The sequence below is a fragment of the Diuraphis noxia genome, unplaced genomic scaffold (genome assembly GCF_037042655.1).
Source record: "Diuraphis noxia isolate RWA-SAM2 unplaced genomic scaffold, SU_Dnox_SAM2 contig0002, whole genome shotgun sequence".
NCBI classification, from domain to species: Eukaryota; Metazoa; Arthropoda; class Insecta; order Hemiptera; family Aphididae; genus Diuraphis; species Diuraphis noxia.
The window spans coordinates 13,221,206-13,245,293 of NW_028301712.1; the positions used below are offsets into that span (position 1 = coordinate 13,221,206).

Here is a 24,088-nt window from a genome sequence, read left to right on the forward strand (position 1 = left end):
GGTCATTGAGAACCAAGGATTATTTACAGAAATACACCGAGAACTTAATTCTGATGATATTAAACTATATTTGTGTACTTATTTTTAATTTTTTCATGATTTTTTAATGATTTTTTTGCGAAGATTTGCTTTTACGAAGAATTCAATCGAGGCTCTAAGCGAAGATCTATTGCGGCTGAGAGATTCTCATAGGTTTTCGGGAAAATGTTCGATAAATGTTGGTTTAGAGTAAAAATGACATTCCGTCATTATATGTGTTTGATTGTAAAACAGGTGCCTCATGATGGGCATATTGGGGGAAGGGGTCCAATCTTTAATATTCGATAAAACAGTTATAGTGAAAAATCCGTTAAAATATTTAAGCAAGTATTCATTTTAAGCAACGCCTTTGTTCTTTATTTTATTTGGAATTAAAATACCTATGTTAGTGTATTAATATGAATGGAGTAATGTATGATATTAATAATTGATTTAAAATACTTACAATAACACTAATCTGACTTTATAGTATAAGCACTTTTTAAAATGTATTATTATTATAACTAACTTCCAACTTCTAATTTCTATAAAAGTCATAAATTATTATCCTGCATTCCTACATATTTAACTAAGCAAAGTTATTTAAATTTTATTTAAAAATGCAAAAAATGATCCTCAAAATATGATGTAGTTAAAAAAAAATTTTTTGGTATAAAATAGGTAATATTATATATTAACATTTAATAATATTTTTAAATGTATTTGAATAACAGATATTTTTCCAACATGCTACTATTTAAATACCAGAATTCAACGATTATTTACAGCGATATTTTAAGGATGAATTATTTTGGTTTATAGTTTGCGCTCCCCTAACAATTCCCCCATCCAAAAGTACACGCACAAATAAGGGACAGTGTTGGTGTGTGAACGGACACAGAAAACGGAAGTTTAATGGGCCTCGCCGACACAAGAACATGGCGGATGCAAAGAAAGACTTTTTTCTTCTACACGTCCCCAAGACAATTTTTCTAGCTAGGTTTCCCCTCCACCTTTTTATTTTCCTTTACCCGCGCTGGTATTCCTTTTTACCGGAGGCCCTGGCGTCGATTTATTTTGATCCCGTTTTGTAACGTGTCCCCAGAGACGAGCTGAAAATCGTTTCTTGGACAAAAACTAAAGGGACTTAAAGCTCGGAGGAATGATTCAACACTGCCGTACGTGCATTATCATTTTCCCTTTTACCCACCCCATACTAGACCAGCACGCACAAAAGCATGCCATTCCATTTCACCAGTGTGTCTGACGCTAAACCACGGACGCATTATATATTGTTTACGCCTCTGTCGTCTATACTTTACCTTTTTTTGTGATAACATACCACAACGAGGTTTCGGTTTCTATATAGTATACAAATATTTTTTTAAATATGGTAACTTTTTAAAACGATCTAGCTCTACGTTTAAATACAAAACATTCATATGCATAATAAAGTCAAACATAATATTTGGTTGTAATTTTCTTACTTATTAGCTATGTGGTTGGTGTCTAGGTATCATGAATATAATAATATATAATATAAAATTCTATCTTAATTTATTTGTACTGTGTATATCATTCATGCTCATATAACTATAAAATATACTAAGTAAAAAACAACTACTCGCATTTAATTTCACCCTCATAAAGTCATAACTACAGTTGGCACCCATACTAATATAATATATTAACAGCGTGTATTGTATAATAATGTGTTGTGTACCTACTATAATATTACCTTGACTTATAAATAAAATATTATATAATACATTTAGATCTCTTAAAACTTAATTTCTCATAAATTTGAATAATGGCGTCTTACAAAAGAAACAGGTGTCTGTATGCCCACAAATACAATATTTAATCATTCCACGTACTGTAATTATTCATACTATAAATATTAAATACTAGATTAGGTACAATTGATTAATTAATTATATTTGATTGCATATAATTATATTATAAAATAATCTTTTAGATACGCCTAATTTCCGAACACATTGCAATATTATGTTTAATGCTACACGTTATTCGCTGCATGATAATGTATTTAAATATTGTCGACTTGTAATAATTTGTCAACTATTCGATATTGGACTACAATAATGTTTGTTTCATATCATATTATTATTATAGGCATACTCGTTTGTATCGTTTTATTATAGCAAACAAAACGAATATACTTGGACGGTTAACCCGAGTTGAATGCAAACTCGGCCTGTTCAACGTGCTCGGAGATAAATCAACATGATTGATTCGACTTCAGGAGCAAACATTAGCCATATAATATACGCGTGTATACCGTATACTGTGTATAGTAGCGGGCAACAGTCGAATAGCGGAGGGGAAAATTTCAATTATCTTTAATAGACGGTAATTCTATACTTCCCCTACACCACCGTTCCCCTCCTCTGTGGTTAGCTCTGCAGGGATGTTATTATATATGGCGCAGAACAACATAATGCTCGAGTGAAACGTTAAACGGCACCCTGAATCCAACAGTAATTGCGTTTATATGAAATGGGCGTTTAGCTGACGGAAATAGTCCAAAAAGATATTGCTGGAGTGGACATGGGGTAACGATAGTATAGCGTCGGTAGGTAGTTGGCGAACTATTATTTCTGGAATTCGGTTCGTTGAGAAATTAACCGATTTTACCCGATTACACGCATCAAATCGGTGGAACTGCAGCTGCAGATAAAATGCTACAAGTATAATAATATGGAAAATCGTCTCAGAATACCTTCGTTTGACGGCAATAGTTGTTGGCAAAATTCCTAGTTGAATGTGATTAAAGTTGCTGTGGGGACGACAAGGCTATATAAGCGGAACGATAAACTAATAAATTATTTCAACTTGTCTGCGGTTTATTCGCTTTATATATGATAAATTATTAATATGGCCAATAGGATTATTTATCATAAATAGGTAATACACTGATATAATAATATTACAGTTGCTTTTATAATGTAATTCGCATAATGATATGTATTAAAAATCATTTTTAACAATTCGCTACCGTAGTTATGGCAATACCTCTTATCTCACGTTTTTGAAATTGTTCAGGAGCCACAAGAACAAGCTAAAAAAAAAAATCTTATGATATTTTAATAAAAATATTCACTAGTGATATGATTATACACATTCCTCATTGGTACTCGTTACGTGTCTAATCATACATATTTTAAATTATGATAAATAAATTTACTAAAAACGGGATTTCTCTTAAAACGGCTACTTATATTAATATGGATTATTTTTTTTTTTTACTGGTGAACATGGAATCTCGGGGGTAACGCTGGGAAAAACGATTTAAACAATTTCTCAGTTCACTGAAAACTTTCGGCGCGGTGAGCATTTATAATAATAATAACATGCCCGCGAAAACGTCAGTTGCACATTATTCTACGGCCGCCGCCTTTTCCGGCCCCGTTTGCATCAAATGCGCGCCGTATACGTATACTTACTACACTTACATATTATTATACATATATGTATATACACAGTTATCCGGTCTGTATATATATATATATATATATATATATGTGTGTGTGTGTGTGTGTGTGTATATGTATATTGTATATATGTATTAACGCGGTGCGCTTGCGCCTGCCGACAATTATGTTTATTCACGCTCTATGCGCGCCCGCTCGCCTGCCCACCCACCGTATTCGACGCCCGTGAACCCCCCCGCAAAAAAGTCTACCAATATATGTATAAATGCGAGCGCGCGCGTGTGCGTAAGTGTGTACGCCAAGTCGGTCGTGTCATTCCTTTCTTTCCTCTTCGTCCTTTCACATTTCTCTCTCTCTCTCTCTAGTTCTTCACCCCACATTCACTACCCATAACTTTCTTCCTTATCCGTTCGGCCTTTTTTCTTCTCCCACTGGACTCACCCTCTCAATCTACCCTTCCGTCTCACTCATTCTCTCTATTTCTCTCCTTGTCCCTCCCTCTCTCCTCTTATCTCATTCGCCCACTATCTCTGTCTATTCCTCGTATTTTGTTTCTCTTTCTTGTATTCTCTCTCCTCGTTGACAGCCGTCATTCTCCCGGACACCGCGCCGCTACACACATACACAGCAATAGTCCCTCTCGCGATCAATACCCACACACCGCTGCCCGCTCTTCCTACACGTGTATTGTATATATATAAAGCCACTGTCATTGTTATTCAGTGCGTATAATAATATATATTATAATATAATGTATTGTGCTCATATATGTATACGACCCGTATATTATGTGTATGCGTAATGCTTGCATAAATCACTATACTCAAACAGCACCGGTTGTATAGGTAACTGTACCCACCCTTAGCCATCTATTAAAAGCCCATACTGCAGACAACGTGCAAAGTCATCGTGTATTATTGTTATTGTACGGACAATCGCGAGCAATAAATAGTATACCAATATAATTTTTAATCGCAACAAAACTCAACCGACCTTAACCCTATATAGTTAAGATGTATTAATATATAATAGATACACCGTGCGTGTTGGAGGGGGGGGGGAATACGTTTGGGCGCATTTACCCAAAAACATAACATTGGGCGTAATATTTCGCTTTATATAATAGTATACGTTTGGGAGTATTATTATTAGGTCTATTAAAAATATCTGAAGTAGCTTTTCCATTTAACGTAGATGTTAATTTTTGATGATCAATAATACTGTTAAAAATAGGTGGATGATTGTGCTCATTATTAAATATTAATCGAAATTATTTGCTTGATGTATTTACAAACTACTACACTTGATTTACAATTATGATCAGTACATTTAAAATAAATATTTTCGTCTTTCATTTGCCTACCTTTTCTAAATGTATAGCCGTCAATTCTAATTATAATTACCTCTTCGAGTTTCAAATTTGTCATCGATTTTTAATTCAATACTTTCTATCCAAACAAAAAACCACTAAAACACGTTGAAAACTAAACTTTACTATAGTGTTAAATGTTGAAACACATTGTCCACACACGAGAGCTCAATACACTGCAACACTCATAAACTATCAAACGGCATCCTCATCGGTATCAAGATAAATATCTATAATAGCTTTATTTGATATGGTGTTTTCCAATAATTAGGACATGGTCTGCAGATCAAATAATTAAGTACTTATTAAATTAGATTAATTGTTAATATACTTTCGATTACTAATTGCAATTCCTATTGTGTCCAAAAGTGTTTTCATAAATGCACCCAAACGGGCACCCCCGCGTGTTAGTGTGGACGTTTATTTTTATTTTTCAACAAACTTTAAACAATACAATAGGTAGGTACCAGCAGTTGACACTTATGTCTCTGTTATTTAAAGAAAACCTACCACTGCAGAACAGGATCTGGATATATATATATAATTCACCAATTAGTTATGATTACCTGCAATTGTCTACCTATCGTATACATTCACTGGATGGATGACACATTTGACAGAACGTGATAAACTCACTTGTTATGACATAACATTTTGAGATATATACTTAATACTATATCGTCAATTTGCATCCATAGTCATCGTGATAGAAACACGTCATCACGTATTTACGTGTATAATAAGTGATATCATAATAATAATAAAAAATATATAATTTCATCGCAAATATTTTGTCATCTATGCATGCATAGTAATTAAAGATCTTAATGGTAATTAAGTATTGTTAATATCTGATAAGTATATATTAATATTCGTTATTAGTCGTTTCTCATTTTCAGTAGTACCTACAATTTTTGTCCAGCAGAATTTTATATAAGCATTTAACCTCAACTTATGGTACGTGAGTTATAAGCTAAATCACTTTTGAACTCTTAGTGCGCAATTACACCGTCGGTATATCTTTTTTGAAGACCTGTAGCTTGAATTTGTCACCAATTGAGACAAATTAAAAAAAAAAAAAGAGGAAGTATAGGTTTTACCATAATAATGTTGCACAGCATAGGTATCACTGTATCAGTGTACCTTCTCATTAAGTGAGTCGCTGTAAATTTGAATTCAATATTAAACATAATATGCAAAAAACAATTCTGAGCGAAGACGGAAGTAGGTATAGGTATTTGTATTACTATTTAAAGTAATTTACGTATGTATAAGTACTATTAGTAATACGTAAGGTTGCATTAATTTTTTTGGAAAACTTTGCAATTCAAAATGTCATCATGTGGTCGTGTGTTATCGTAAAAATAATTAAATACGTTTATATAATGACAAATTTCAAGTTTCAACGAATAATATTTTTGAATTACAACAAAACAACTGAAATCATTATTTTTTGTTTGGATGTCTAATTTCGTACAAATTTTAAAAAGAGTGCTTTTATGCAATATATATTTGTGAGGAACCCTATATTACATTTTCAAGCCTTATATCTATAATTGAATTTTTTATAAATTTTCACTACAAAATAATTTGCGAATTTTCGAGATTTTGATAAATTTTTCAAATTGTTATTATAAATGTTTGCAAAAATATATCCCTATTTATCTTCAATATTCTAAATAGCTATTATAATAACTTATGAGAAATCTTGTAGATATTTTCATGTTTTCATGTTTTCATATTTTCATATTTTCATTGAGCAATTGAAATTATTTTTATCAACATTTATAGGGAATAAAAACAGAAAAATATCAAATGTAAAAAAATTTTCATAGATTCGAAATATTTTGAAATATTTAAAAAATGATATGATAAACATTTGATGTAAGTTTTAAGTATCAATGGTTATGCATTTAAAAAAAATTAAAAAACAATGAATGTTTCAGCGATTCGTTGAATTTTTTTTGTTTTTTTGAAATTATTTTGAAAAGCACTAGGAATATTTTACTTTTGTTCCTACTCTCCCAAATTATACCAATTAGATCCAAATATCCAATTTACTGCCAAAAACTACCATTGAAGTTGAAAATCTAAACTTTTTTTCTACAAAAAATGTTTCGGGATACAAAACAAAAGGAACACAGATTCATCGCTTCTCTAAAAATCTAACAACATAATTTTTTTAATAATTCTGCTTCACTAGAAATTCGTAATTTATTTCATTCATTATCATATAAAAGCTTTTAAGAAACTAACTATTACGGTCATAATAGAGTATCTTAATCCAGTATAATAGTAATTGTTTTATTGGTCGCCAAGTCACAATGTTATACATTCATACATTTTATTTATCCTGTAATTATTTTAAGATGTAAAGTAGTGCACACTTTACGATCGTCAAAGATTTGAATAATATACTGCATATCTGCATGAATATAGCATAATCTTGTTGAAATACAAAATCAGTTATTAAACTTCAGCAGAATAAGCTTTGATAAAATCTTTGTTGAAAAAATCAATATACTGTAGATATTAATAATATCATAATTGAAATAAATACAGTAAAAATAGATTTCCATCAGAGGTTTTGTCATTTTGTTAGGTAAAGTGAAACGAAAATTGGTTGGATTATTTGGTAGATTACGATGTTTTTTACGAACACGTTGTATTATACACTTTACCGCTTGAGTCAGTGGATTCTATAGCATTTGTGAGAGTGCTACTATTAGCTACATTTACTAACTACGAATACTATTTTTTTTTTTATATTTAGTTGTTATCAGAATTTTTTATATTTTTCTGTCTACTTAAATAAACTCCTCTACGAGCTACGACATTTGTTTTACTAGGTATTGGTTACGTTTTCATAGGTACATGTTTAAGAAAAAGATAGCGAGGAAAAATTGAAAGTATATTGTGTATTTTTCTTTTCCAGTCATCAACATTATTCAAATGTAAGCTCTAATATGGTATTATTAAATTGATTGGTAATAACAAACAATAAATTATAACTTATTAACTTATATGATAATTTTTTTTTACCTACGTTATTTTTATACCTCATTATTGTCAAATATGACGACAATAACCGAAGCTAATTCACGAAAAGATATATTTTTTTAAAGTTTAAAAATAGCTAAATTAAGAAATTCTACTTGAATAGTCAATTGAAATTGGATGATAGATAAGACGTGGATTCGTGGATACGTTTTAGGTAGTTATTTGAAAAAAAATAACATGCGGTTTTAGTATAATATTGTTTATACTTTATAATGTTTGTATAACTTATTATATACGAATAATATATTATATTTAAAAACATAATATTATAAGTGTCTTAATGCAAAGATTGAAACCGTTTTTGAAATATGTGACAAATATATAGACAAAATCAAAACGAAATAAATCTTATAGAAAACAAAAAATGATGGAATAAGAGAAGGTTGTAATGGCAGACCCTTTGGATACCAACCGTTTGAAGACAGATTAAAGTATAAAACCTACACAACTTTCGTTCAATATTGAAAATAAAAACAAAAAAATGAAAGAAAAAGAATACAACGGAGAGTATACTATATCTCACGGGAAGGGTCCAAACACGAAATTAAATTCTTCGTCGAATTCTCGCTTGTTCTGGGGAAGGAATAACACACGAAATCCGCGGCAAAGAAGCCAAATTTTACTTCCATATTGGATGAAGAGAGTTGTATTTTTGTGTAATATGTGTGTGAGTTTTATGTCTTAGAATAACGACTAATTGAATCTCGTTCAACACGTAAAGAAAGCCAGCCATATGTGAATAGCGCGGGGTAAGACATAATCCGTGATGGCGGCATACTGAGAGGGGAAACACGCGTGAATCAAAATATAATTAATGGATGTCGATGGAAATGTAATCGTAATCGACTTTAGACCGTAGCAGTGCAGAAAAATGACACAATAACAGATTCTTAGAGAATTGTATATTTTCGTTTTACTTTAGACTATTTATTTAGTGCTGTAATCGGAATTGTGAAATAAGGAGGTTTATTTTAGTATAAATTAAACCAAGTTTTTTTAGACCTTTCGTATATAAATAATACATTTATTAGGGGGCAATTTCACAATAGGGGAAGGGAGTTTAAATGCCAAAAACCCCCCTGGCCAGTCCACTATGGCACCATATTAGTAGTATTTACTATTTACTACTTATACTAGTCACTAGATAGACTAAACTATTTTTAAATCGATAATTAAAATAATTAAGATAATTCATATATTGTTTTCATAAAAAAAAACAAAATAAATAGTTCATGATAACAATTAGCATACAACATTTTAGTACCAATTACATTAGTGAAGCCATACAAAAACCTACAAAAACTAATGTAACTTACACATATTACATATTATCAATTACTTCATGGATTAGTTAGGGTGTAAAAACTAAGTAGGTACCACCACAGTTTTATGCAATCAATACTATTTTATAGTGACATTATAGCTTATTGGTTACTATAAATAATAAACGATTTAATCATATTTTTCATTAAATTATTTTTAATAAAGAAAAAATTAGAGCAGAATTAAGTTAATACTATTAAATCATTACATTTAAACAATTAAACGAATTAACTACGTTTGAGTAGAATTGATTATAATTAAACAAGAATAAATAGGAATAGTAGGAATAGCCAGAGAATCAGAAAACCAATACATCTAATATGGTAAGATTCAATAATTTCCTATAAACGATTACAATCGAAAAAATAATTTTTTTCTGTCTCGGTAAACGTTTATTTATTTATGAAAACCATTTATCTTATGGAAAAAAAAACCACCCCGAGTGTAATAGAAAATCGTTCTCGGATTATACACTCGAAAACTGTGGCTTTTGACAGATTATCATACACGAGAAAATCGTTGACAATAGTATCCCGGTAAAAGGGGAGGGTTAAACTTGAATGGATAATTTTGCGGAATAATCGAAAGCTAAAGAACTTGTGTGGAAGTGCAGAGGAGAAAGCACGGCTTACTTAACCTCTGTGACCGCTATGCACGCCAAGGGAGAAGTTTCTATTGATAAAAAAAACCAACCCCGACTGGTGGCCGAACGAGAAGGGATCGCCCATTCTAATTCGTATTTTTTTTATTTTATACATGTATAAAAATAACCGAATAGGGGGCATCATTTTTTCGAAGGGCTGAATCTCGATAACTGCGGAGGGAAACAACTGGAGAGACAAGCCCGTCCCGACAATATATTTTTTATCAGCTATTGTTGTTTTGTTGCCTTAGAGGAGCCATCCAAACCATTAGGCCGAATTGAGAAAATATTTATATATATATATATTTATTATATGCTTTTCTACGTTCTTATTTTTTCTTGTTTTTGCCCTCGTTTTTATATCGCTGACCGTATCTACCATGTAATTGAATTATATTCGGCAACTGTAGTGTTGGCCCTTGTCAAAGGGTGGGTTGTTGTCTTTATTTTTCTTTGCTTTTGAAATTCAGTAATATTAAATCAATCATAATATTATTACCGTTTTCTCCTTATCTCGTTCATAAGTGTATTGGGCGGCTATATTCTGTATACATTGATGCCCAATACATTTCATGAAAATATCCATCCACTGCAATGTAGTACTCGTACTTATTACGAAAAAACATTTGTAGTTGAGACCTGTGAAATAAAAACATATATTGATGTAAAATTCATTGGAGAATAACATAAACAAAAATAGGTACTTATTAAATAATTATATTTTACTAATATATCTAAGGATTAATAATTTTTATTTTATTTCAAAATCAATCAATCATCTAGTTTTTTTGTAATCTCTTAACAATATAAAACCTAACTCTACCTCCGTAAAAAAATTAAAATTGTCAAACAAATGATCATTAATCAATTAACTATATAATTGTAACAAGTTAATCACAATAATCATTATAATATTATTGTTTATAGCCCCCTTACCACCCGTGACTTATGTTTATTAAATATTTTTCTTCATTGATTTATTCTAATTGTTTTAATAAAAAATGTCTACAATTTTTTATCCGAATGTATATTAATATTTAAATTTAATAACTAATACGCCGTTATTTCAGCATTATTTTCAAAAGAATCTTATCTCCAAGCTTAATTATACACCAAACATTTAACTAAATTCAAGTAAATTTCTTAATAAATGAAAATTGTCTAATGTGTTTGCAACATTTATAACACGTTTTGTTTAATCATCATCATATATGATTTTTTATATTTTAAAATGTTCCTGACAATGGTCTTCTAAACTTAGTGTTACATTTTTTTTTTTTATTATTATAACAATAGATACTATAAAATTGTGGCTTGGTATGGCACGGTCGTACGCTTAGAACTGCGGAAACGTGTTCCAAACCAAATGCTCCCCCCTAAAAACTAGCCAATGACCATAGTTTTACTAAAAAATTAAAATCATTTACAAAAATATAAAAAAAATTATACAATTACTAAGGTTTTATAATATTATAATAATGCTGGAAATCATAATTTATAAATTATCATCAAAATAATGATAAAGCACAATTTGAACATTTTTAGGTATTCGTAAATTTATCAAATTAGCAAGCAAATAAAACATAATTTTTTAACGTAATATTCAAAATTATTTGATAATATTATTCAATATTATAAAATTAACAACATTCATATCTTTTCTCTAGTTTTGTTCTAAAAGCCAATAAAAAAAAAATATATATGATTAGGTTAAAATTATAAATTTAAATGAAGGTTAAAAAAAAGCTAGGATAGTAAGTCTTATTTGGCAGCAGCTGTCGGTTTAAACGAAAAAAAAGTCTTACTTTATGGTAAAATTTAAATCATAAAACATCGTTTAAAAAACGCAAAAAGTAGCTTGCCTCCAGAGAGAATTGAACTCTCGACCCCTGGTTTACAAGACCAGTGCTCTAACCACTGAGCTATGGAGGCTCATTAACCATTGGAGACAAATTTTTTTATTTAAGGCAATATTACCTATTCTAATAAAAACGAATAATGACAAATAAGTAAGTACATTTCCAAAAAACGGCTTTTAGGTTTCACATGTTTGAAATACCTATTGGCTAAAATTACCATTACATCCATCTATCCGCCTGTTAGTTACCATTACAACATAGTTACGATTGTTATTTAATATATGAATATATCTTATTAAAATTCAATAGATTATTAGTAAAAGCTCTAGTTACTATAGTTCATAGGTAACGCTACATACTCAGTACTCACGATTGTTATACTATTCTAAGGGGATCGGTGGCGGGCAGACGGCAGTGTTATTTTAGTCAAAACAACTATAGACAATAAACGGCATGTTGCATAGACTAAAATATTTTTATATAATATCTTCACATTTCGATGTTATCGATTTAAGAATAAGTATAGGTAGGTTGGTGCTTGGTAGGTAGGTAACCTACCTAATTATATAGAAACTTAGAATCCCATTTAGATCTCACACACTCCTTACAGTAACATAATAATAAGAAATAAGAGCACACACATGACCGCATGTGTTGTCTCCGTCTTACAAGTGCGTAACATGGCAAAAATTCTGTTTCGCGCGAGAAAGAACCGAGAAAGCAACAGCGATGACTAAGAAACGAAATTTTCAACAGATAAAATGAGAAATTTGTCTGTGCAATATAGTTTTTTGGTTTTTTTACGGTATCAGAACTACAAAGAAAGGCGGGCAAGTCGTGGATGTCGCTCTGCTGTACAGTAGGTTACAAGTGGGTTACTGTAATGGATGGAATTAAATTTGAATCCAATGATATTATATCATTGTATACGAAAAACGATTCTGAGCGAAGACGGTTTATCTGTCTAGGATATGTATCATACATTATTAAAAATTTTCAAATCTTAGATTTAAAAAGAACATTTTTTATAAATTTCTAGTTTAAAATAATTTGCGAATTTTCGTGATTTTTACATAATATGTTGTCAAAATTCAAAATTTGAATGCTTGTAAAAAAAAATTGTGACTATGAATTTATTTTATTTTTCAACTTCTATTGTTAAGTTAGAAACCTTGTATTAAATTTTCAAGCTTTTCTGCCTAACAAATAAATTTTTATCGATATTAATTTTAAAAAAAACTTATAATGATCGAAAATTTCAAATGCCTATGAATAGTTCAACTTAAGTCGAATTTTTTTGAAAATTGCATGGTGGATAGAATATACGTATATCGTATTCGGTGAAAATTGCATGTATCTTGGTCATTTGTTTTAAAGTTACATCAAAAACCAAAATCGATTTTGTCGAAAAATGAGTGTGCGTAAAATTTCCCTCAATTTTTAGTTTGTTTTTCTCGATTATTTAGTAAAGTATTAAGAATTTTTCATTTTTGACCCCCCCCCCCCCCCCCAAATTACCAACTACATTCACTTTTTGATCGAACGAGGTACTGAAGTCAAAAATCGAAGCACTTTTACTGCCCCAAAACGTGCTGACAGACACAAAAAAAAAAAAAACGCACATCATGATAAAATCAATACATTCATCGATCCGCTCTAAAAGTTATTCATGCTTAAAAAACACAAAAATAATGTACTTATTTTAAAACAATAAGAACTTTTTTTGTATAGGTAAGTGATATCAAAAAAATAAAACGATATTGTACGGACAAAATTCTCTTTTTTATGTGGTGAAAATGTTGTTTCTGAGTTAAAAATCTTTAAGCGAAACAGTTTTTGCAATGTTACGCACACATGTAAAACGGAGCCAACAGGTGTGGCGACTCTTAAAATTATCATAAAAATTGATAATTTAAGTTAAACTCAATTTATGTAGAATAATTTTTAGTTTTTTTTTCAAAATATTAAAGTAGGTCGAAGATAATCACACATATATAAAACATATAGGTATTAATGTATCTTTAAATCTGTTGCAAAAACTAATGATAGTGTACAATTTTTCAATAGGTATAAGTATTAAGTTTCATATTATTTAGTCTACAGTTTTTAGATTTAGGTACCTACTTTGTAGAATAGAAATTCCTACGTAACTACTAAACTAAATGAGATAAAAGATAAGTAGGTAGGTACCTAAATTTAAGTATACAAGACCTTTGAAAACCAAATAAAGGTACTTATATTCATTCATTTTAAAGTATTTATAATCAATGCTATATCATATAATATTATGCAATAACTATAAAATATAAATATTATATAGTTTACAAGAGCGCCCAGTTTGTAGTTATTTATTTTATAACTGTCACCCCTCACCCCCCTAGGTTTTGAAAAATGGGCACCTTTGATAGGTTACCTAGTGATAGGTATAAAAACGACCTATCTAATTTTTTTATCAATTTACAAATCAAGAATTATGAATAGCGATTATTCATATCTACCTGCCTAACATGATTTAAAATTACATTTTTTTATGAATGCAATAAAAAAAATAGATACTTAGGTATCTACATATCAGCTGATACCTACTTATTTGCACAGAACAATTAAAACAATATTAGGTACATTTTAATGAACATTTGCAATGATAATTAATACAATTTCAGGCTCGATTTTATGATTTTATCAAGTAGGTAAACTATGTTTATATTTTTAGTTTAAGTTTAACATAGGAATTCATTTCTTTTTTGAACAATAATTGTAAAACAACACTTTCTTACCCTTTTTTTTTGTGATCATACAAATTACATTTTAAATTCCTAACACTTTGTCGACGACCTTATAAACTAGGTTCTTCTATTTAAAAACATAATTATCTAATAAAATACAATAAATTATCATAACAATTATTCTAAAAATATAAGAATAATAAATCATTGTTCTGCACTGAAGAAAGTACCTAACTTCACTTTTGTTATGTCATGAATTATTTTATCCTGTTGATTGTTATATAGAAAATTAACAATAATATTATGATTAATTTTTTATATGTTTAATATATATAGTGGTTTTTATAAACAGAAATGTGAAGGATCTACATAAATTCATATATACAAGCCCTTCAGATATCAAACCTAAATAACACTATAAGTTATAAATTTATAATTCTAAAAACATTGTCCAAAATTCAGAGTACCTACGAGTTTAATAATATTAAATACACACTTATTTAATATATTATAGGTTTTATATGGACAAATTATGAACTATCTATTTAATTTACTATTTCATATTTAAATAATTACAATATGACTTTACACCTTATATGTAATAATAATAACATTAGAATGTTATTATATTTACAAGATAATTTTAAGCTTATAACAGCTATAACTCAACACGCTTCATTAGCTATTTGTTAAAAACGTTCGAGACAGATTTTTACTTGACATTAGACTTAGGCATCATAATTACCAACTATCATTGATTCTTAATGTATATTAAGTAATTTGAACATATTATATTTTCATACCTACTCTATCAAATTGCTATACTGATATATTATAGCTGATAATTTATCTCAATGTATTCTATAGAACATAATGTTTAACTAACAGTCTACTACATATAATATTATTAGCAAATTTAATTTTAATTTGTTGTAAATTTGACTCAATTATAAAGAATCACTAAATTAGTCATTACTCTTTAATAATAAGTTAATAAGTATTTTAATTGCAGTTTACGACCCCATCTTCTCTTTAGCCTGCTAGGAGGATTGCCAGAAATGGAGTCAGAATTTAGTGCTGATATTAGCGTATTAGGCTGATGAGTTAGTAGTGAATGGAATCGTTTATATAATATCTTTGAATCGTCTACTGTGTTAATCCTTAAATCAGTATGAAGAGTGTGATTTGAAACATGGAATTGAGTATTTGTAATCAGTAGCGGACTGGACGCCCGGGATACTGGGAAATTTCCCAGTGGGCCTCTGCTGGTATAAAAAATATATTTATTAATATTATAATGGTGAAATTAAAAATTTAAATATTATCTAATAAGTAATAAGTATGTAATATAAAATATTATCAAACATAAAAACTTAGATTTCTGATTAGGTGTTTTAAAATATGGAATTGGCTTGTGTTCGGCCAGACCAGGCTTGTTTACAATTTATTGTTACAAGTTTAAAAAGTGGAAGTCATTCTGCTGTACAGTAGGTTACAAGTAGGTCACTGTAATGGATGGTATTAAATTTAAATTAAATGATAGAATATTATTGTATACAAAAAACGATTATGAGACGGTAAGTCTATAATATTACTATAGGAAGGCATATTTTATAATATTATTGTGATTAAAGTAATTCATTTTAATATTAGGCATTAGTATCTTCTACAGTAGGTTAAATTTATTTTTCCCCAAAAAAACACATTTGAAAATGTCATTGTGTGTATGAAATACAACAATATGTCAATAAACTCTTAAAAGTTTCTTATGTCCACAAATAATATTTTTAAATTACAACAAAATAACCAAAATCAATATTTTTGGATTTAATATGTAATTTCGTCCAAATTTGAATTTAAAATATCTGTAAGAAATAACTGTGCTTATATATTTTTTTAGATTTATTGGCTATAATATGAACTATTTATGAGAATCTTTGTTTTAAATTTTCAATCCTTAATTATAAAAACTGAACATTTCATAATTTTTTATTACATTGATTGATAATTTTCAAGATTTTGATACATTTTGTCAAAATTCAAACATAAAATGCGGATAAAAAAAATTTGTGCCTATACATTTTAATATTTTTCAACCGCTATTGTAACAATATATGAGGAACCTTTCATTACCTTTTCACACATTTTAGGCCAACAAATACAATTTTATTGATATTTATAAAAAATAAGCTAAAAAACATAAAATTTCAAAACAAGTCAAAGTATTTTGAAAATGTTATGATCAGTGGCGACGCTAGGCGTGGGCGGTGTGGGCCATTGCCCACGGCCTCACACCTCAAAGGGCCTCGCGTTCCATAGGGCTTTATAATTAACCATAGAGAAATATGACAGAAGTTAGAATTTTTAAAAGGGCCTCTTTAAGTCTACTTCGCCCACATGTAACTTTTACCTCGCCACGCCACTGGTTATGATGTATAAAAAATGCTAATATAAACATTCAATCAAAATTGCAAGTATCTGGTCATTTGTTTTCAAGTTACATAAAAAAATAGAAATAATTTTTCTGTCATGGCATTTTTGAAAACTACACGGAAAACTACTAACTAGATTCACTTTCCTTCCTTTCAGAAAAGATAATGTTGAACAAATCTAAGAATTTTTACTCTCCTAAAAGGTGATGACAGACAAAAAAAAAAATTAAAAAAAACCACAGATCATTGTAAAAACAATACATTCATTGCTCTATTCAGAATCTAAAATAGTTATTAGGTACATAGGCCATATTATATATTTAAAAGGCTGTTAGTATATTAAGGGCCTCTACAATTATGATTTTCCCGGCTGTGTTTTTCTCCTAGTCGCCACTGTTTGTAATTATGCAAAGAGTTATGGTTTGAATTTAATTTATATTTGATTTTTGGCAAACCCCCCCCCCCCCATAGATGGATGCTGTATGTCTTCCTGATCGATATAAATAGATTTTTATATATAAGTAGTTTAGTTTTTGTGTTAAGTTATAAATGTTTACTGAATACTGATTGAGTAGGAGAGAAACTTTCCCATAATATTTAAGAGAATTAGTTTACCTTTTTAATGGTCTACCTAAGTTAGACATTGGTCAAGTATTATGCCTAAGTAGTGAGAGCTAGTGGCTTTTGGGATGTTATGATAATTAAAAGCGATAGATGATAATATTTCTCTTTAAGGTAAAGGTTAAACTTAATGTGATAATTTTACATGATTCATTTTTATTTTTCATTTCATATAGCAGGACGACATGCAATCTAAATAATTGTTTAGATTACAACCAACAAGTCTTTATGCTTATCACTGAAGTTTTTAAAATTCTTAAAAAAAGGTACAATACTTTATAATAGGTAGAAATGATATACATTCAGTAAAATATTATTTATACTACATAATATAAACTTTTCACCAACAGTAAATTTATTAAGCACTATCACAGAGATATTTTTTGGTTTAACTTATGATGCCTAGTGCCTACTTTCTACTTTTCACAGTAATATATGATAGAATCCAGGCATAGAAATACTTAATATGCTCTTAAAATATATTATTATAACTTATAAGCTAAAATTATATGTAGGTATATTAATACCAAAAATACTAAAGTTTAAACATGTTAAATTTAAACATAAGTAATGATTGCAATCATAGGCATGTACAGATGGTATGCAGGATATGCAGTTGCGAGCTGCGTACTATAAGCTCTTTGAGTAACAAAAATCGACTCTAAAAAAAAATTTTTTTTGTGCGAGAAAAATAATCAGTATGTATATTACAATAATTATAACGATAACAAATGATTAAAAATGAAGAAAATGATATAAAAATAACGTTAGAGACAACATTTGTTTCATGTATAAAAGAATAATAATGTGATGGTTATGCTATGCTAACCACCGTCCGACATGTGACATATGACCGGGTGCCTAATGGCAAATTGAAACATCCAGTTATTAGTTATTAACTACCAAGTATTTAACAAAATACATACTTTTTGTATTTTGTCATGGTATTATTGTTACAATATTTTTTAATTAAACAGTAAGTCATTTCAATATTTATGTATTGTGTAGGTATATATATTATCAGAACTTTACATGCTTAAAATAACTTTCAGGGCGCGACAGTTGTATCCTTTAGCATACCCTGAAAAAGAGTCCTGTGCACACCTATGACACTCCAATATAAATACATAAAATAACTAGTGAAATATTTCATTCTTTTTTTTAAACTATTAATTTATAGTTGTAAGTTGAGTTAAAAGTAACGCCAACAACAACATTTACATTTAAATGTAATCTTTTAACAATTTATAGGCAGACAAATAATTATTATTAGTATTAGTTTTTATATACATCTAATAAATTCACATTGTTTTGTAAGAAATTAAAATCATTGTTTTAATATCATTTTTATCTTAAAATTAATTTAATCTGTTTATAAATTCTAATACTAAAGCATTAATAGATAAACATTTGTTAAATAATAAAAATAAATTATATTAAATACAAATTTAAATGTTTTAAGCGTCTTTAAAATGTACCTATGTTAACAGAATGATCTAAATAGTGTACTAATTACAAATAAAAAATTTCTATCATATTAAAGTCTTAATTTATAACTAATATTTTTTTACAATGACATTATAACAATAGATGCTATTATTTAATTGTTTTATCCACAGATTATTGTATTAAATATTTTGATATACCTAGTAATTTTATTAAAATTATTTAAATATTATTGTTAATTATAAACAATATTATAACTGATATAATTAATATTTTACTAAAATGTTTAATACCTAAGTAAAATAATTTGACTTTAATCTTAATATAAATTTAAAACACCAAATTATTTTAGTTTAATAAAAGGCACAGTAATTTTAATTAATATTATTTTTCATAAACCAATATTAAAAAGCTATACTAATAGAAAAAAATATCTTAAATTATTTTATATGTGGTAAAGATTAAATAGAAAATATAAAGATTAACTATTTTAAAATAATATGGTTATATATGTAATATATTATATTATATTATACTTTTAAACATACCATTACAGTTCAAGTTCTTTTATACAGATTCTTAATAGTTAATCCTTTTTGCTGGCTATTTTAGAAAAACAATTGTATGCACTTGTAACAAACTCTAGAGTGAAATTTTTATGAATTAAAAACCACACGTTTTTTTAAAATAAATAAAAAATAAACTAAAATCAATACAACTGCATTTGTCGAACACACGAACACAACTGTAGCGTTACTATCGGTATTGTACGACTACAGCGGATGGCAGGAACCCTTTGGACTCTTTTGCATGAAGCACTGTGGTTGGCTAAAAAATAAAAGGCTATTTACCCTTTTTTTTCTTTACAGCACACTGTAAGTCTCTGCTCCCCAATGATATGCGATTCAGTCTGATGGTGCGCACTCGCTAACATATGCCCTGCCGGCAGATATACCAACACTATGCATAAAAAAAAAAAATAAAAAACTATTTATACTATATAATATAGAGGAAGGGTTAACTTACCCTTTTTTTACTGTATAGGAGCCATTTTGATTTTTTGCACCCTTTTTAGTACCTAGAATGGACTAATGCAGCTGGTTAAAAGGGTTGCAACCCCTTTAATTGTAATCACTGCTTATCCCCATAGGTGTTCCTAGTGTTCCTACAAATAATGAAATAATCACCTATTACAATAAATTATGCAATTAAAACAAATAATGACACAGTTTTATTGACATTTTTTTTTACTGACTATTGATGAACCTTTACTAACATAAAGCTTTTTAAGTATGTATAGTTAGGCTTATGATTTAACCATTGTAATTATTCACATGATCTAAAATTTATCATATTTATTTATAAAAACTACTTTAGTAGTTGCATTTTCAAAAATATTACCTACCAAAAATTATAGAAATTTTATCTAATTATAGGTACTTGTTGACTGTTGTCATAATAAGTAGTAGGTATATAGGTAATACACTTATAATTAATAACCATGCAATCTTTATAAGATAAATCCATGATTTTTTTTTTACTATTTATTGTAAATAATTGAATATTAATTAAATCAGATAAATTCAAAGACATCATGTTTAGCCAGTGAAAAATTTTTTAATTAAAAAAAATATATTGTATTATTTTCAAAACATAATATTATTATTAAAATAACATTCTTACGGTTATTAATGTTGATAAATTAAAGATGAAAAAAACTAGTCAGAAAAATTACAAAATATTAGTTTGTTTTAATGAATTGTAAAAACAATATTGATACAATATGGTAAGCACTAACCTACTAAGCATATGCATTTTTTTAAATAGTTGTCCTGTATTCCAATATTTCTAACACATCGTAAAACTGTTACTTAATTTTTGACCCACTAATGAAAAAAAGTTGGATGTTCCTGAATTAAAACGTGAATGTTAATATGTTATGATTGTAAAAATTACAACATTTATAGTACATACCTAAATTAAATTCTCTTATTAAGCAATTACTAATTAGGTAAGGTTTTGACATTTTTCAGTTACATAAAATAGATCAATTTTATTAATTTTAAGCACCTACTACAGTCTACAGTTATGACTTATAAATTACATTAGATATTTTATGGTGTTGTAATTCACTCATGTTCATATCTGTAATTAAAAATTACTAAATTAAATTACTATCTTGTTATACAATGTACATACACTTACACTGTATAAAACATTTTTGTTTTTTAACAACTAATATCATTTAATTTCTTGTCGATTATAAGGGATAAAGGTTATAATAAGTAGTGTTTGATTAAATATAAAAGGTGGGACGTTGAATATACCAACGTTTCTAGACTTGAAGGTCACAAACCCCAAGATGTGGAGTCACATTGTTCAGATATAATTAAACGATTATGTAAAAAACCACCTTTTATTTACATAAAAATAAAAATTTAAATGTTCTCGTATTCTAATTATTTGTGTTATTAATGGTTAATGTTTTAATATAATATTTTAAAGCTGGTAACACAGATAATATCATAAATTAGATATTATTAAAAGAGGATGATTGGGGGGTCGTGAATGGGTGAATGGAATTATTTTATGTTTTACCTATTTTGTGGGTCACGACGTTAAAAACGTTGAAAAACGCCGCCGCTACGCCAGGATAGATGACATTATTATACTATGTTCGAATTTCAAATTAAGAAACGTAATCGGTGGCGAACAGTTTTCGTAGGACCGCAGTCAGACATCACCCGTTTTTCATCCTCACCCAGTCAATTATATATTTATATGCATATCTGCCGTTTAGTAACCATCACGCCCAACGCATAAATCTACCGCCAACTACGTTTCTTAACTTTAACAGAGTACCTGTAGTAAAATAGTACTATGTTTGAAACATCTAATTAAAAAGTGCGAAATTTGGAACAATTCTAAAAACGTAATAAATACTTATGTTCACAATAAGCAAACAATTATTTTTGTCATAAATCAATATTATCACTCATTTATTCCATTTAATAATTACATTATCATTTATCATAAATTGTAATTAAGAAATATTGGATACATTTTCAATGTTAATATCTTACATGCACCACGTATTTTTTTTAAATCTAAATAAAATATTGTTTATGTCCAAGTCATAAAATGTATTTTTAGTGCTTGAATCGGAAAAAAAACTAAATGGGGATTTTTCAAGTGTAAAAAAATTTACGTAGGTTAACTGAATATTTAAGGATCTTACTGACTAGGATATATTATGTATAATTAAATAGGATAAAGTACACATAAATATTTTTTAACAGAAAAGAGACTCCGTGATCCAATGATTGGATTCCAATCACTATTTATCTCACTCCTTTGATAAGAGAAACCTCAGGCCTTTTCTGATTTTTGTCTGTTTCTGTCGTACCACACTTATATTATATCGATTTTTATCAACTTTCGTCATGAGCTTACGTTTCTGACGATTTTTGTTATTCAGAACATAAAATTAAAAAGTTAATAATTTATTATTATTTTTAATTTACTATCTGCGCACAGGCGTACCTACAGTTAATAGCAACATTGCATTTTTTAATTAGTTAATTACATATTGTACATTTTATCGCACTAATAACATTATGATAATATTATACGAGTTTAAACCACACAATATACAAAATATTTAACTAATAATAATTAAAATATTTACTTATACACTTTAATAAATTAAAATTTAAAAAAATCTTAGTTTACCTTAAAAATTATAAAATAGTTAAATACAATTAGGTAATTCATATTTTAACATACGGTATACCTATTTGGTTTATTATCAGAAAAAAATAATATTCAATACGCAGTAAAAAAAACCTATAAATTCAAGGAATAAGTTATTCTTATTATTACCTATTATTTTGTCATATATTATCAAACTTGAATAAATTAATTACTTAAATTCCTAGAAAAAAATTAATAATATCTGAATCTAATTAATCTACAGCTAAAATGTTCAACCTATTATTATATAATTTTGTTACAGACATAATAGTCGGCCTACATTATAATATTGGTTCACCGTCCACATTATATACATGGTAGGTACCTATTTTTTAGTAAGTACACATATTTAAAAAGCTTTATAATATGTGGCCAATGACAAATAATTTAATTTATTCAACCCATTTAGAAAAATATAAAACTTATGCTATGTTTGTATAAAGTAAGCCATACCTATATTTGTTATATGACAATAACATCCAGTCATTTTTGATATAATATTAATTTATTTTTGCTCCCGAAGCATATAGTTATGTTAAATGGAAATTTATTGTAGGTACCTACTGAGTTTAAAATGTAATTGGAAATTAACTTGCGAGCGAAGCAAACAATTTTTTGTTCAATTAATGGATGGGTTAAAACATTTTCCACACCTATCAAAAACTGAAGTTACGCCACCGAATATACATTTATCATTTATGTAATCTAATAATAATAAAATAAATATAAATCATCAATCCACTATCAATGTACAAAACAGTGATAGGAAAAAAAATTTATTTTATAAAAATTTAACATCAGGAACATTAGAAAGATTTCAAAGTAATTTTCTCAGCGAAATTTCAACAAATGTCATAACTTATAAATTTAAGTAAAACCAATGAAATTTATGTCTGTGATTTCTACTTTTTAGTAATCAAATACCTAATTATGTTTTGCGTACCGAATTGTAAAATACATAATAGGTTTATAATATATATATATATATATATAAGGGTGCCTGTAATATTTGATCATAATATGTAAATGTAACACATTTTTTTGACATTCACATATAACAGGTTGTGGTATTTTCATTTATTATAAATTTATAACTCTTGCAAACAAAAAATCTATTACATATAAGATTATATTTGACTTATTAATATATTAGTTATTATAAATAAAGAAGTTGGGTTTTCCTACATTCGTACAATATATAGCGACTCAGGAATTGCCAATATTAAATGATCATATTGCATCATTTAGGGCAGGCATGAACTATGAAGATGCATACAAAAACAACATAATCATGTACCGAGAATACAGATAAGTCACGTAGAAAATATATACATATTAAGTAAATCTCTTTTTTTCTAAATAATATCCAACTTGAATACTTAT

The 24,088-nt window shown here is 28.1% G+C and overlaps 1 long non-coding RNA gene and 1 other non-coding gene across 6 annotated transcripts in view; both read right to left on the minus strand.

Moving 5' to 3' along the window:
• The window catches only part of LOC107167637 (uncharacterized), a 67,106-nt gene that overhangs the window by 39,003 nt on the left and 4,015 nt on the right, over positions 1-24,088 (minus strand). Inside the window, exons 1-4 of one of the 5 annotated variants that reach the window (XR_016190627.1) lie at positions 23,159-23,642; positions 19,979-20,117; positions 19,501-19,912; positions 10,368-10,507 (exon numbers count right to left, since the gene is read on the minus strand). This is a non-coding gene — a long non-coding RNA (uncharacterized LOC107167637). The other 4 variants (XR_016190626.1, XR_016190628.1, XR_001506171.2 and 1 more) reach the window with 4 other exon arrangements.
• Positions 11,728-11,800, minus strand: TRNAT-UGU (transfer RNA threonine (anticodon UGU)). The gene has a single exon. It is a non-coding gene; the product is annotated as a tRNA-Thr (tRNA).